Raw genomic sequence first — 14,637 nt, forward strand, 5'->3', positions numbered from 1 at the left:
TTCTGGAGAGGCTGTTCAATGGGGGAGGCCGTTAATTGCCACCTTTTTTTGGCAAAGACAGCTTTCCTGCTCTATCCATGAGGGAAACATCTTCTAGGAAATCCTCCAGCAGCCTGCACGGCTTCAAACAGGAGAGCAGGGAATTGGGGGTCTCATCCTCATCCCTCCACAGTGGAGCCACCCGCCCGTGTTCCCCAATCCTCCAGGGTGCCAAAACCTCTGGCAGCTCCCAGCTGCTCCAAAATGGATTAAGAGCAGTGGAACGGTGGGAGCAGAGGGAGGTGGGCTTGGGATGGATTTCCCCAGCCATGTGGATCCCGGGCTTTTTTCAGGATGTTGCAGCTGGGCTGGGTGGTGTGATCCATGCTGGGGTATCCTGATGTCCCTTGTGCTCTCCCACAGGACAGGGAGGTGACCACCACGCTCCAGCTGCTGCCACCTCACGCTGAGACTCCGACCAGCACCACCAACACGGACCACAGGTAGGTCCCATGATCCCACACCAGCCCAAAACCCTCCCTGGCATCCATGTGGGACTCAAATGGATCCATGCCAGCATCCCTTGGCCATAGCATCCCTCCTCCAGGGCTTTTCTCTGCCTGTGCTGCTGCTGGAAAGGAAGTTGAGTGGGAGGACGGAATTTTCTGCCGAGCATCCCGTGGCTCTGGATGCTGCAGGCTGCTGGTGGGAGTTCTGCCATGGCCATCAGCTCCACGAGGCTGAGAGTGGCCCTGGCAGCCGGCTCAGGGGCCGGGCAGTGCCTGCCTTGCTGGGTGCTGTATTTGGGTCAGCCACATCGACTGGATGTGCAACTGTGTCATCCCTGGAGAGCGCGGGACGCCGATCCATAACCGCGGCCGGCTCCGGCCGGGATGGCACGCACGGCCCGGCGTCCTCCCCCTGCTCCCAGCCCTGCTCCCAGCCTCCAAAACTCAGGAATCCACTACAGGCTCAGCTTTTTCCAGCAGCAGCTGTGACTCCGCTTGTCCCGGACCCTGTAAATAACCAGAAGCCATCTGCAATTCCCATTGTGCCGTGGCAACTGGTACAGCCGCCGCAACAACCGGATGCTTGCGGAGTCAGGGGTGAATCCCCCTCCTGACGCCTGATTCCTCTCTGTCCAGCCACAAAAAGGAGGGAAAACAGGATGTTTTTCTGGGTTTTACTTTCCCCATCTCTGGAGATGCAAGGAGAAGATAAAAAGAAGGGAGGCAGAAAAGGCAAAATTCCAGTATCCAGGTGGAGCTGGGCAAATGTAGATTTATATTCCTCAATTTCTACATGGAGGGGTTTATTTTATTGAAGCCATGTGGGAATAAGACCCCTGGGAGCTGGGTCCAATAGGCACAGGGAAGGTGCCCAAGCCATCAGCCCAGCATTAATTTGCAGACATTCCCTGAAGGAACAGGGGTTGCTACTCCTGTTTTTATCAATTCTTGATGGAAAACAAAGTGTCTGTGTGGTGGGCATTGAACTTTAGGGCTGGCCTGGCTCCCTAATGTGAGGTCAGCACTGAGGTGGTGGAAAAAACTCAAAAAGCCAAGAGCAATGCTCCAGTCACCACCGATGTGCTGGGTATAGGATGAGAAAATAGAGGAGATTTATTATTTTTCCTAGCTGGAAGTGCAGGATACATGAGCTGCATCCCTTGCTTTGAACGAGGTTGAAATCCTGTGATGCCTCCTGGATGTGGGGGCATGGACTGGAGGGAGAAAAAGCGCCCCAGTTTGGGTGGAGAGGGGAAACTGGTGCCAGAGCCCAGAGCAGAGGGATGATCTCCCTCCCTGGAGGGGTGGGTGCCTGTCAGGCTGTCCCCTGAGTGGGGGGGTGATCCCACACCCTCCATCCATTTGGGATCTGGCTGCTCCTTCCTGCTGCAGCCTGGCCCAGCGAGCCCAACGCCCCCGGTCATCCCCGCCCCCGACCTGGGAACATCCCTCTGCTCCCTCCTCCAGGGGCTGCCTGCACTCCCTGCCCCTGCCAGCATCCCCAGGAGCTGCAGCCTGGCTCCAGCACGGCAGCATTTCTACGTTTCATTTGCCTTTTCTTTTTTTTTTTTTTTTTTTTAATACATAATACTTTATTCACCCTGTGTCTTCCCAAGCACAGATGCTGCTGCTCCTTGGGGTCATGCCAGTGCAGCTTCACCCCACAGCGTTGCTCTGCTGGCATCTCTGGGATCTTTACTGTTTTTTTTTTTTTTTTTTGTCTGAAACCCAGCCTGATCCCCTTTGTCCTGTAGGGAAGACATTTCACTGGTGTTCTTGCAGCAGCTCCTGGTGTTTCCAAAGGCAGGTGGGATCTTCCCTTGTGCATTCTCACCACTGTGGCTGCCTCTTTGGGCCCTGGGTGCCTCTGAGAAGATTTTGGCTCTGTTTTCTCACCACTTTCCCATTTAAGAGTTATATTTCTCAGTGAAGTCTCTCTGCTGAGCCTCCCCTTGTGCCCCCCATCCTCCAGCCCTGACCATGCTCCCTGCATTTCCCAGAGCAGCTGTGGCTGCCCCTGGATCCCAAGGCCAGGCTGGACAGGGCTTGGAGCAGCCTGGGACAGTGGGAGGTGTCCCTGCCATGGCAGGGGTGGCACTGGGTGAGCTTTAAGGTCACTTCCAACCCAAACCATCTGGGATTCTAAGACTCCTCCAGCTCCTCAGTGTGCTCTTCCCCTGGAAGCAGCATCCAGATGCAAACTCCTGCAAGGATCCCAGCCAAATCCCCCTGGGAGCATCCTTCTGTTTGATCAGTGAGCTGTGAACTCCTGTTCTCACCCCAGTCCTCCCAATTCTGATTGATTTGCCCAATCCTCCCAATTCTGATTGATTTGCCCAATCCTCCCAATTCTGATTGATTTGCCCCAAGGTCCCATTTCCTTCCTCTCCTGCAGGAGCCTCACCCCAGTGCTGCTGTCAAGGCAAAACTGGGATTCAAGTCAAAGCCTCCTGCCCTTCTCCGGTGGTGGCACGAAGCCTTTTAGGAGCTCTCTTGTGGGAAATGAATTTGTAGAAACCTTTTAAAGTTTGATAGAAGGTTTATATGGTATGTATTTCTATATAAATTTCAAGACAAGAAATTAGATTTAGATTTAGAAATACTATAGAATAAGATAGATATTGTTGAGAGAGAGTTGGAATTAGAAACAAGTTTTAAAGGATGGTTTTATAAATACGACTAGGTACTTTAGAGAAATAGAACTATAAAAGTTACAGTATAGTAGAACTCACAAGAAGCAATTTTAGATGATTAAAGTATTCACAGTGTAGTGTGATAAAAGTTAATAAGAAACATTTATCATCTGTTGTGATAAATAGTTTCTGATTAGAACAGTGTAAATTATGACAGCTGCATTATCTTACTCTCCACATAAAATTAAAAATAAAAAATTTTAAAGCACTTCTCTGTTACTCTAAGAATAAAATAAAAGTTTTTAAGACACTTCTCAATTACTCTAAGTAAAAAAAAAAAAAAAAAAAAAATTACACAAAACCTTAATCCAACACTGTCGGAGGGGCAGAAGCTTCTCCCCGTGCCACGACCCGCAGGAGCCGTGGCTCGGGAGGGGACAATGGTGCCATTGAGCGGGGACAGTGGCACGCGTCCCTATTGTGCCTGGCGGAGAGCTGCCCGGGGCTGAGCCGCTCCTCCTCGGCTTTGTTGCAGGGCTGCGCTGCTGCTGCCGCTGGGCTCTCCCGGCCGGGGCTCCGCTAACGCTGAGCGTCCGCAGCTCCGCGGGCTCCTTTTCCCTGGCTGTGAAAGGTACGGCTTCGTGGGGCTCCGCGCGAGGACTCGTTATTCTAAAATAGCCTCATTTGTTATTGTGGTACAACTTCATCGTTTGGTATTATAGCATAGCATCATCATCTGTTATTATAGCTTAACATAATAATTTGTTATTATAGCACAACATCATCATCTGTTATTATAGTGTAACATAATAATTTGTTATTATAGCACAGCATCATCATCTGTTATTATGGTATAATAATTTGTTATCATAGCATAGCATCATCATTTGTTATTGTGATATAATAATTTGTTATTATAGCATAACGTCTTCATTTGTTATTATTATATAATAATTTGTTATTATAGCACAACATCATCATTTGTTATTACAGCACAACATCATCATTGGTTTTTATAGTACAACATCATCATCTGTTATTACAGCGTAACATCATCATTTGTTATTATGGTATAATAATTTGTTGTTATAGCATAACATCATCTGTTATTATGGTATAATAATTTGTTATCATAGCATAGCATCATCATTTGTTATTGTGATATAATAATTTGTTATCATAGCATCATCATTTGTTATTATGGTATAATAATTTGTTATTATAGCATAGCATCATCATCTGTTATTATAGCATAACATAATTTGTTATTATAGCACAACATCATCATTTGTTATTATAGCGTAACATCATTTGTTATTATAGCACAACATCATCATTTGTTATTATAGCATAACACCATAATTTGTTTTAGCATAACATAATAATTTATTATGATATAACATAATTTGTTATTATAGCATAACATAACATAATTTGTTATTGCGCTATAACAGCATAATTATTTGTTATTATAGCATAACATCATAATTTATTATAGCATAACATCATAATTTGTTATTATGATACAACATAATAATTTGTTGTTATAGCATAACTTAATAATTTATTATGATATAACATAACATAATTTGTTATTATAGCATACCATAATAACTTGTTATTATAGCATACCATAATATAATAATTTGTTATTGTGCTATAACAACATAATTATTATAGCATAGCATAATAATTTGATATTATAGCATAACATCATAATTTGTTATGCTATAACATAATAATTTCTTGTTATAGCATAGCATAATAATTTGTTATTGTGCTATAACAATATAATTATTTATTATTATAGTATAACATAATTTGTTATTATGATATATCAACGTAATCATTTATTATAGCATAACATAATAATTTGTTATTATGATATAACAACATAAAATTTTGTTATTTTGGCATAACATCATAATTTATTATGTCGTTAGTTGCAATGAAACTAATATTGATTTTTTTTTAAATTTAGCTAATAGTCTAACTGGCTTAATTGTTTAATGCTATGTTTGAGGTAAGTTGAGCTGGAAATAAAGTTGATGTAAGTCGTTTTGTACGGTTTTAAGGTTGGAAATTATTATAGTTTTTTTATAATGATGGGCAAATTATTTTTTATGGTTTTTTTTTTTTTTTATGTTTTTATGGTTTTTAAAATGTTTTTATGGTTTTTCATTGTCACCTATTAAGCTGGATGGGGCTCTCTGGGGCAACAGTGATGGGGAGGGATTGTGGATTTGGGGGCAAAAAGATGTTCCTCACCCCAGGAGGCCGTGTCACTGTTTCACTGATCCTTGTAATATATTGTCTACTTACTATATTTTATGTATTACATATATAAAAGCAGCATTGAGAGCCATGAAAATTATCATTTCTTCCTAAGCCTGCAAAATGTTTTGCATTAAATCTTTGCATAAGATACAGGAAACCAACTCCCCTTTGGGGTCTGGAGAATCCCTTAACATTTGAATCCAGGATTTTGCTTGGACCTCTTTCATACGAGGCTGAATGAGAGTTTGCTCAGAGTCTGATACACAGCAGGGCTGAGATTTTTTTTTTTTTAGGAGCATATTTAAGGTTGTTATTGAGCTGTGTGATCACAAAAAAGGGTTTCCCTATGGATTTTCTTGCCCAAAATTCCTTGAAATCCTCGGATTTGGGCTGAACTTTGGGCTCCTGACTGTGTCAAGGGCAGCAGCAGCTGCAGGAACAAGTGCTGTGGTGCTGCCTCTCTTCTCCCTCTTCCCCCTCCATCCCTGGAGCATCCCAGGAGCTGATTTCCTCTGGAAAACTCCTTCTGGGATCACATAACCCCTGCACACTCAGCCAGGCTGTTCCCAGCTTGTTCCTCCCCTAAAGCAGCTGGGGAGCAGAGAGCACACTTGAGAAATTAAATTAGAGGATCCAATCTTGGCTGCCCCATCCCAGCTGTTCTGAGGAGCAGGGACCTCTCTTAAAATTCCCTTCAAACCAGGAAAAACAAGTTATTTTGAGGAGTTTCACATGGTGGGAGCTGCTCCAGACATGATGAGGGTCGTGTATGTTTAAGAGATGAAGAGCCACCAGATTTTAAAGGTTTAGGGCCTTCTTCATGCCAGATTTGCTCAGTTTTGGGGCTTTCTTTAATTACAGCGAGCAAAACCTCACTGATTTGGACTCCTGGAAGCCAAATCTCCCCTCACAGCATGGGGCCTTTAAGGAAAACATCAATTTTTGTGAGGTCAGCCATAAAATCATGCGAGTTGGCAACGGGGAAGGAACAGATGACAACGGGCCAGAGGTTGTGGCCTCTGCATGGGGCAATTATTTAATCCCTGTTTGTGGGTTTGAGTCAGGGGCAACATCCACCCCCTCTGCTGCAGAGATGTGCACAGGGGGGGAAAATCCCTCTGGCAGAGAGCAGGAGGGGCTGGGGGAGGAGGAAAATGTCCCTCTGGCCCTTTCCAGCTGTTTTCCCTTCCAGCTGTTCTCCACAGAGCAGGGAGATGCTTCCAGCTGTTCCCCCTGCCCTGCAAGACGGGGTTGGGAAGGGAGGACAGGGATGAAGAGGGGCTGGGATAGGAGCCTCTGGTCACCAAAAACCATTAAAATACAAAATTTCAGCAGCAGGCACTGCTTTGGGCACAAAAAGTGGGGGGGAAATGAAGTTTTTTTTGGTGGTGCTGCAGTGTTTCACTGCAGCTGTAAGGACAGGGAGAGTTTGTAGCCAACTTTCCACCAGGTTTGGAGCAGAAAGGAAAAGAAATCCCAAACAAGAAGGAAACATTCTCATCCTGCTGCAGCACCTCCGCTTCCTGCCTCCCTCTCCTGCTCCAAGGAGCTCTTTTTGCTATTTTTAGCCCTAAACCCTTTGACTATTTGAATGATCTGTTGGTTTTTATTATTTTTTTTTTTTCCATAAGGCACCGCTCTTGTCTCTGTTACAGTGAGCGAGTTATTCACCTCGCTCTCTTTATTATGGCGTTTTTCATGCGAGCTGAGAAGGAAAATCCAAAAAAAAAAAAAAAAAGATGAAGGGGAGCCGAAGGAATCCTTGCTGTCCCAGGGAGCGCTGGGGTTGCAGATCCACAGGAGTTTTCCCGTCTCCACGTCAGAGCGGGGCTGGGAGGGAGGGAGGAGAGCGGCGCTGGGAGTGGCGCCGGACGGGGATCCAGGGACCCACAGCTGGCCAGGATGGGACAATTTTGGGAAGGACAGAGCCCAGAGCTTTCTCCGTATGTTACTTTCGTGTTTGTTTTGTTGTGTTCTCCCTCCTCCTGCTCGCGTTGATGTTTCGCCGGTGGTTTTTAGCTTGGCGCGTCGCAGATCCCCTCCCTGTGCTGCACCCCCCGCCACCCCCCTGCTCCCACCCTGCTCTTCATTTTCTGCCCTTTCCCAATTTTTGGGGTGGGAAATGCGTTTGCCGAGCCTGAACGTTCATGTGGTGCCTTTCCTGCCGGGGTGAGAGCCACAACATCCCTATTTGGCATCAGTTTGTGCACACTTTGCTGGCATGAATCATCCCCCGGCACGCAGGGCAGAGCAAATCCACGTCCAGGGAGTTTGGGATTAAACCAGCAGTGGGTTAGCTTTTTCCTCATGGAAAAAGGATGAAATTCTTCCCTGTGAGGGTGCTGGGGCCCTGGCATAGGTTGCCCAGAGAAGCTGTGGCTGTCTCTGGATCCCTGGCAGTGCCCAAGGCCAGGCTGGACAGGGCTTGGAGCAGCCTGGGATGGTGGAAAGTATCCCTGCCCATGGATAGGGTGGAATGAGGTGATCCTTAAGGACTCTTCCACCCCAAACCATTCTGGGACTTTGTGAAACTCCTCTGTGCTCTGGGACCTCCTGGCCAGTCCCTTTCCCAAACCTCCTCTTATCTCAGACCACCCGAGCTGGGGGAAGGAGCCCCAGATTCTGATTTTCCTGCTGATCCCGTGTTACATTCCTGAGGTTTCTGCAAATTTTGGGGTCTGCGTCCTCCTGGCTTTGGGATCGTCAGCTTAGAGCCCCCTGCTCCTGCATGCTGAGCTGGGCTTTGAGGCCAGGCACAGCTGGAGAGCAGCAGCTGTGGGGGCTCATCCCAGCAGCAGATGTGGATTTGCAGCTGGGGTCTCTAATCCATGATAAGTTTACCTTCTCTGTAAGGTGCTCTTGGCTTGTTTTTAAAAAAGGATCCAAGGCTGTGAGCACCCTTTTCATCTTCACATCCCAAATACCTTGCAAAGGCTGTGCTCCCTCCTGTGCAGCTGGGGAAACTGAGGCAGGGGGAGCCCGTGGCTCAGCAGCATCACCACCCGTGGGAGCTGAACCTGCTCCTTGGTGGCCTCATCTTCTTGGCCAACCTTCCTTGGGAGAAAACTCTCCTTTGGCTACCAAACACCCAGGATGCTCCTGTGGGGTGGGATCTCCAACTTGGATCCCTCATCCCCACCTCAGGCTCCTGAGATGAAGCTCATGTGGAGATGCTGTTGAAGTTCCACGGCTTTTAATTGTCCCATCCTTCAAAATCCTAAAGATCTTCCCCGTGGCTATTGGATGACCATGAATTATGTCCCTTCTACCTCCAGATCTCTGCAGATTTAGCTGCCACCAGTGTTTGTCCAAAGGATTTCCTGGAGAGGGGGACTGGAAGGAGCTCCTGAGCCTCTTTGTCCATGAGGTGGCCTGGGAGGCCGTTCCTCTCTCCATCTCCTCCCATCCCAAAAAGCCCTTCCCATCTATCCCAAGCACAGGATGAATTTCTTTAAGCTCTGCTTGTTGGCAGAGCTGTGTCCTCTCCTGGTGGGAGGTGAGCAAACATTCCATCACCCCCAAAAGGGAAACAGAGTCCCTGAAATCCTGGGAGGCCACAGGCACCTTCTCCTTTCCCCCCAAATTTCCTTGGAATGCCACAGGAGGGCAACCTGCCCTGTGTCCCAAGCTTCCTTAGAAAGTCAGAGGGAGGAAATCCCAACGTAAGCCAGCTCCAGACAATGGGAACGGGAAAAGGGCCGTGAGGCAGATGGGGAATCTGCACCTCGTGCTCCTCCTGCAAGCTGGGAGAGCCATTTCCGAGACAACCCTTGGGTCTTGTCCAAGACCAAAATACCAGGAAGGTTTGTTTTTTTTTTTTGTGTGTGTGTCACAAGGAAACCCCTCCTTCCCCAGCAACATGGTGTGCACCATATTCCTGCATGATCCCAGTGCTGGGGAGGACTCTCTTCTCCTGTAATTTATGGCCTGGTTGGAGTTCTTCCACCCAGTGTCCATCCCAGCATCCCAAGGGTCAGTTTTAGGGCTGCACAGCTCCCTTTGACCCGCTCAGTCCCTTGGAGATTGTGGTGACCAGCCATGAAAATCCACGTGGTTTCTGCTCCTCACTGCCAGGAGAAGGGAAAAGAAAGGAGTTTTTGTGGGATTTCTGCACGTCACAACCTGGGGCTGTAGCAGTAGAAAACAGGGAAAATGGATAGAAAAGGAGGAGCCCCATGCTATAAATTAATTAAGGCACATGAGAATAACCTTTGCTGGAGCAAAGTTTATCTCCCTGCCTCTCCCATTTTTGGGTGCTGTGGGTTGTGCCACTGTTTCTCTGGCTGCATCCTCAGAGGGTGAGGATCCCACGTCCCACCCTGAGCTGTCCCTGAGGAATGAAGTGACTTTCTAAGGACAAGCCAAGCCCTCGAGCAGGTCAGAACTGCTCCTCTAAGATCTGCACACTCTCTTTCTTGTGCAGTTTGACTTTTTGCTCCCTCTCCATCCTCTGGGGAGGATGCCAACTTTTCCTGGCTCCCAGTGGGTGTGGGAAATGCTGAGCAAGGTGGGGATCTGAGGGTGACTTGTGCAATCACAGATCAGCAGAGGCTGAAGGTCCCTCAGGAGGTGCAGATGCCACCAGCTCCCCATGCCAGCGTTTGTCAGGGAGACTTTTATTTCCCATCCACTTGAAATTCTTCTGCCTGCACCTTGTCCTTCCACGGCGTGTTTTTGGGACGTCTGTGAGCAACACAAAGCAGCACTGCCTCCCCCCAGCCCCTCCCCAAACTCGGTCCCATCACCCTGATCATTAATGACACGCCACAGCCTCGTCCCCTCTCCTCATCCCTGGGAGGTGCCACCACCAGCTGGGCCCTGTCGGCGCCCCAGGGGGGTGACAGGGTGGCACCAGCTGCTCCTCAGGAGCCAGGACGGTGGTGAGGTCACAGGGCTGGATTTCCTGAGCACCCAAAGTCCCCGTTTCCCCAGAGATCAGGTCCAGCAAGGGTTGAGGGAGCTCGGCACCTCTGAGGCTGCGTTTCTGCTTTGCGTTGTTATTTTGACCCTTTTTCACACCCTTTTAATCCGGCCCGGAGCTGTGAAAGTGCGCCCGGTGTGAAGCACCTTTCAAACACAGGGCAGGGGCCAGCGAGCCCCTGATGGCACCAGCAGTGGGATGGAAATGGGCAAAATCACGGGAAAACAGCCCCGAAATTGGGCTCGGCATCACTTCCAGCCCAGCCCTGAGCACCTTTGGGTGCTTCCAGCCCTTCTCTGTGCCACCCTCCGCATCGAGGCAGCGCTAATCCACGCCACGACCCCAAATACTGTTCCCTACCGCTTCCAGCCCCAGAGAACACCCGCCGCGCATCCGGAAGCATCTGCTTCGGAAACCTGAAGCCGGTTCAAACACGAACCCGAGCCAAAATTCCTCCAGGCACGTTTTTATCATCCTTTTTTTTTTTTTTTTTTTCCTGCCGGTGACAATGGCTTTGCTCAGGGCTCTGCCCAGCCCTTTCCTCTGCGCTGCCAGTCAGAAATAAGCAGGTTGGCTAAGAAATGAGTGCCCTCCTTTCCTTTCCCGGGCAGGCGGCTCCCCCTGGCCGCGTCTCCGCTCGGAGCCCCGGGGAGCGGCCGCTCTGCGGAGCCGTGCTGCGGGGGCAGACGATGCCTCCGTGACCCGGTGGCCTGTGCAGCACTGCCAGGTGCCCCGGGGGCTCTCTGCAGCACGGCAGCGGCTCTTTGCTCGCTCTCCGCCTGCCACGGGAGCGCCTCGTGTGCCCCGGGGAGGTGCGAGCCAGCGCCGGCTCCGCGCCTTCCACCCAAAACGGAGCAAGCTGATAATAACGAGCCGTGCTGGAGAAGAGCGGGGGAGGGGAGAGAGAGAGAGAGGGGGGAATGATGATGCCACGGGCGTTGCAAAGCAATCCCTCGTGTAGACACAACCTCGTTTGACAGCGTGGCTTCTCCTGGGAGATCCCCCAGGAAAGGCGAGACCACCAGGGCCGGGACCCTGTGCTGACCTCAGTGCCCAGAGCCCGCGGGCTGTGTCAGGGACACCCCGGGCTGGTTTGGGTAGGTGTTTAGGGTCATCCCAGATGCCACAACCCGTTAGTTGTGCCGTGGCTCCGGGGAGGGCTGGTGGCTCCCGGGATGCTCCAGCTGCCGGAGCGGCGATGCGGCGCTCGGGAGGAGCCGCTCCCGCAGCCTCTTCTCCGAGGGCATCCAGAGGAAGGCTGCCTCTCTCGGGGCTTTGTTGCATGCTTGGCTTGGCTTGATGGGAGGTGGTGGCTCTCGGGCTTGCAGAATCCCCGGACAAAGCATTTTCCACGCTGCGGGGCCGCAGGGACACGGGTGAGATCAGCCGTAGCTTCAGCGCCTGCTTGGATGGAGCCGGAGGTTTGCAGAGGATGGAGGCGGCGTGTGCTGGGGAGAGCTGGGCTGGTGGAGCATGACACATCCCTGCCCGGGGCATGGAGACCTGCCCGGCATCCCGGTGTGAGTGGAGAGGTGAGGAGCTCCAGCCGGGGAGCAGAGCTCTGCCGGGAATCCCCGCGGCCGGGAGATGGACCGCGAGCCGCCGGGATTTTGGGAGAAGGGAGGACTTCTGTGCCCTCTGCTTCGTCCCCAGCCTGGGAGATGACCTGGGGCTGGTCTTTCCGTGGGTGGGACCCACGGCAAAAGGAGCAGAGCTGGGGCTGGGCACTGCCTGGGGGCTGCTCCAAACCCTGCTCGGCTCTTGGGGCTGCCGGAGGGTTTGGCCAAGGCTGTTTCTGCCTGGAGATCGATCGGGGAAAACTCCGGTGGCAAATGCAAGGTTTGATCTCCTGCGCCCGTCCTCAAGGTCAGCGTGAGCTGTGGGGGCTCCTGAAGCTGCTGTGTGGGATAACCTAACTCCTGGTTGTTACAGCACAAAGGGATACCCTGGAAAACAGGAGAGGCACGTGGCCAGCTCAGAGGTTCAGCTTTCTGCAAGAAATTCTGTGTCCAAGGGCAAACACGCGCGAGGTTTTGTGCGCTGGCCAGGACACGTGTGGGCGTATGGAGCTCCTTTATTTATCCCTCCGTGAGCGGAGCTCTCCCGGAGATGCCGAGGTGGGAGGAGGAGGATGAGGAGGAAGCTCAGCTCCGGGCAGCTGCTTTCTCTCAGTCCTTCTCTCTGCTCCTCTCCCTGCCTCCCGGATCTCGTGGCTGCAGAGCCTCCTGGCAGCCCACGGCACTTTTTTGGCCATTCCAGAGAACTGGAATAGCTCTAGCGAGGGCGAGCTCTGATTTATAGGGAGTGTTTTTATGGTGTTTATGTTGGCAGGCTGGAGTTTATGCACGGTTTGAAATGCTCGCTGAAGCCTTTTATCGCCGGGGCTGAAAAACAACAGAGCGCTGATGAAAAGTCCTGTGCTAATTGCAGAGGGGTTGATTCAGGGCTGCAAAATGCCTGGCTCCTGCTTGGCTCCGAGGGGCTGCTGCTGCCTGCAGTCCCCCTGGGGAAGGAGAGACGATTTCAGCCATCAGCAGGGTGGGATCCATCCAGGTTGGGCCATTTGGCCAGCGAAGGTCACATCTGGCACTGGGAGGGACAGATCGTGGTGCCTCGGGCTCCCGTCCCCGCTCACAGCCTGACAGAACGAGATGATCAGCAGATGCAGGAGGCTTCAGTTTGGGGAAAAAAAAAAGCAGTTGCTTAAATGTGGTGTTTTTTTAGAACTCAGATGTGGGGCAACACCTTGTGCTCCTGGTGGAAACGCGGCTCAGCTCCATCCCAGCACTCCTCTCCCCATGTCTTTGTAGGATCTCAGTGAGGTTTTAGTGAAATCAGTGTCTTGGTGAGATCCCATCATCACCTGTGGGATTTGGAGTGATTGAACCTCAGGAGCCCCTCACAAGAAACAACCTCCTGCTCTTGATTTTCCCCTGGATTATCCCTCTCCCATTAGTCCTGCAGAATTAGTCTGAGAGCAGGGAATTCTTTCAGGTGCCAGCAATTGGTCATCTTGGAGCACAGGGAAGGAATTTACCCACCTGCCATAAGAAACCTACTTTAAAATCAGCTCCTGATCCCTCCAGTCATGCCCACCTTCCCTTCTCCAGCATCACATGTGCTAAGGAGAAGTGGGTGATCCATGGGGTGTGAGCAGCACCTCGGTGTGGGATGGGGAACTCTTAAGGGCAGTGTAAAATGTAAAACAGCAGGAAAGAGTTGCAGGGGGATGCCACAACTTGGGCAGGGTGTGCTTCAGCTCTCCTGGTTCCTGAGAGCAGGTGGGGAAATCTAGAGGAGTGGAGAGAAGGGCTGGGAACTGAGATGAGTCCCAGACCAGCCCCTGGATGTCAGGAAGGTCACAGAATCCCAGAATGGTTTGGGTTGGAAGGGCCATGGGCAGGGACACCTTCCACCATCCCAGGCTGCTCCAAGCCCCATCCAACCTGGCCCTGGATACTGCCAGGGATGGAGCAGCTCCTCTGGGCACCCTGTGCTCAGCTCCAAGGAGGGTTGACCACCCAATGAAATCCCACCCAAGTACCTTAAAACCAGCCTTGGTGGATGCCACAGAGATTTTATCCTTTTGAGGAGACCGTGGCACGTGGTCCTGCCTCCACATCACCCCACAGTTGCTCCATACCCCTGCAACCCTTATCCCAGAAACATCTACTGGGACTCCCCTGCCAGGCAAAAGGGCACTTTATTCCAGGCCAGCTGTTTAGGGAAGGCCCTGGCTGGCATTAGGCACCTCAGTAGATGTGTCCTGCTGGGTGGATCCTAACAAGAAGGGAGGGAAGGAAAGGCACAGCATTACAAGCACATCTACGTGCCTCTAGTCCAGTCACACATACAAGAAAATTTAAGGAATTTGGTTCTAAGTGTTTTAGTGAGGCAGAGAACCTTCTATTTTAAGAGATTTCTGATATCTCTCACCCTGCACTGAACCACACAGATTCTAAAAGAGGAGGGAAAGAAGAAGAAGAAAAAAAAAAGACACAAAACCAACAAATCCCCCACTTCTGCTACTGGCAGTAGAATTTTGGCTGACACGTGTGAGCCTCTATTAACCCGTGGCCCTGTGAACGTGCTGCTCAGGGACAAACCTTACAGTAGGAGAGTCCATCCTGCTGTTATTCCTTGTAATGGGAAGCTTCCAAAAAACCAGCCAAAACAAATATTTGGAGGAAAGGCAGGGGCTGCCTGGAGGGAGACACTCGGGCAGGAATGTGCCTGCCACTGGGCAGGAGGTGACATCATCCAGATTCCTTCACTGAGGAATGCAGGATTTGGTCTTCCCTGCCAGTAATTGCTTTTC

At 50.5% G+C, this 14,637-nt stretch overlaps 1 protein-coding gene across 2 annotated transcripts in view; it reads left to right on the forward strand.

The window, feature by feature from the left end:
- The first annotated feature begins 418 nt into the window (after positions 1-418).
- Positions 419-14,637, forward strand: part of GJC2 (gap junction protein gamma 2) — a 37,498-nt gene continuing 23,279 nt past the window's right edge. The window contains exons 1-2 of one of the 2 annotated variants that reach the window (XM_053965566.1): positions 419-482; positions 3,657-3,752. The gene's annotated coding sequence lies outside the window, so the exon portion shown is untranslated. Of the gene's footprint in view, positions 483-3,656; positions 3,753-7,296; positions 7,342-14,637 lie in introns of those variants that run through there. The other variant, XM_053965569.1, reaches the window with a different exon arrangement.

This window comes from Vidua chalybeata, chromosome 1 (assembly GCF_026979565.1).
Source record: "Vidua chalybeata isolate OUT-0048 chromosome 1, bVidCha1 merged haplotype, whole genome shotgun sequence".
NCBI lineage: Eukaryota > Metazoa > Chordata > Aves > Passeriformes > Viduidae > Vidua > Vidua chalybeata.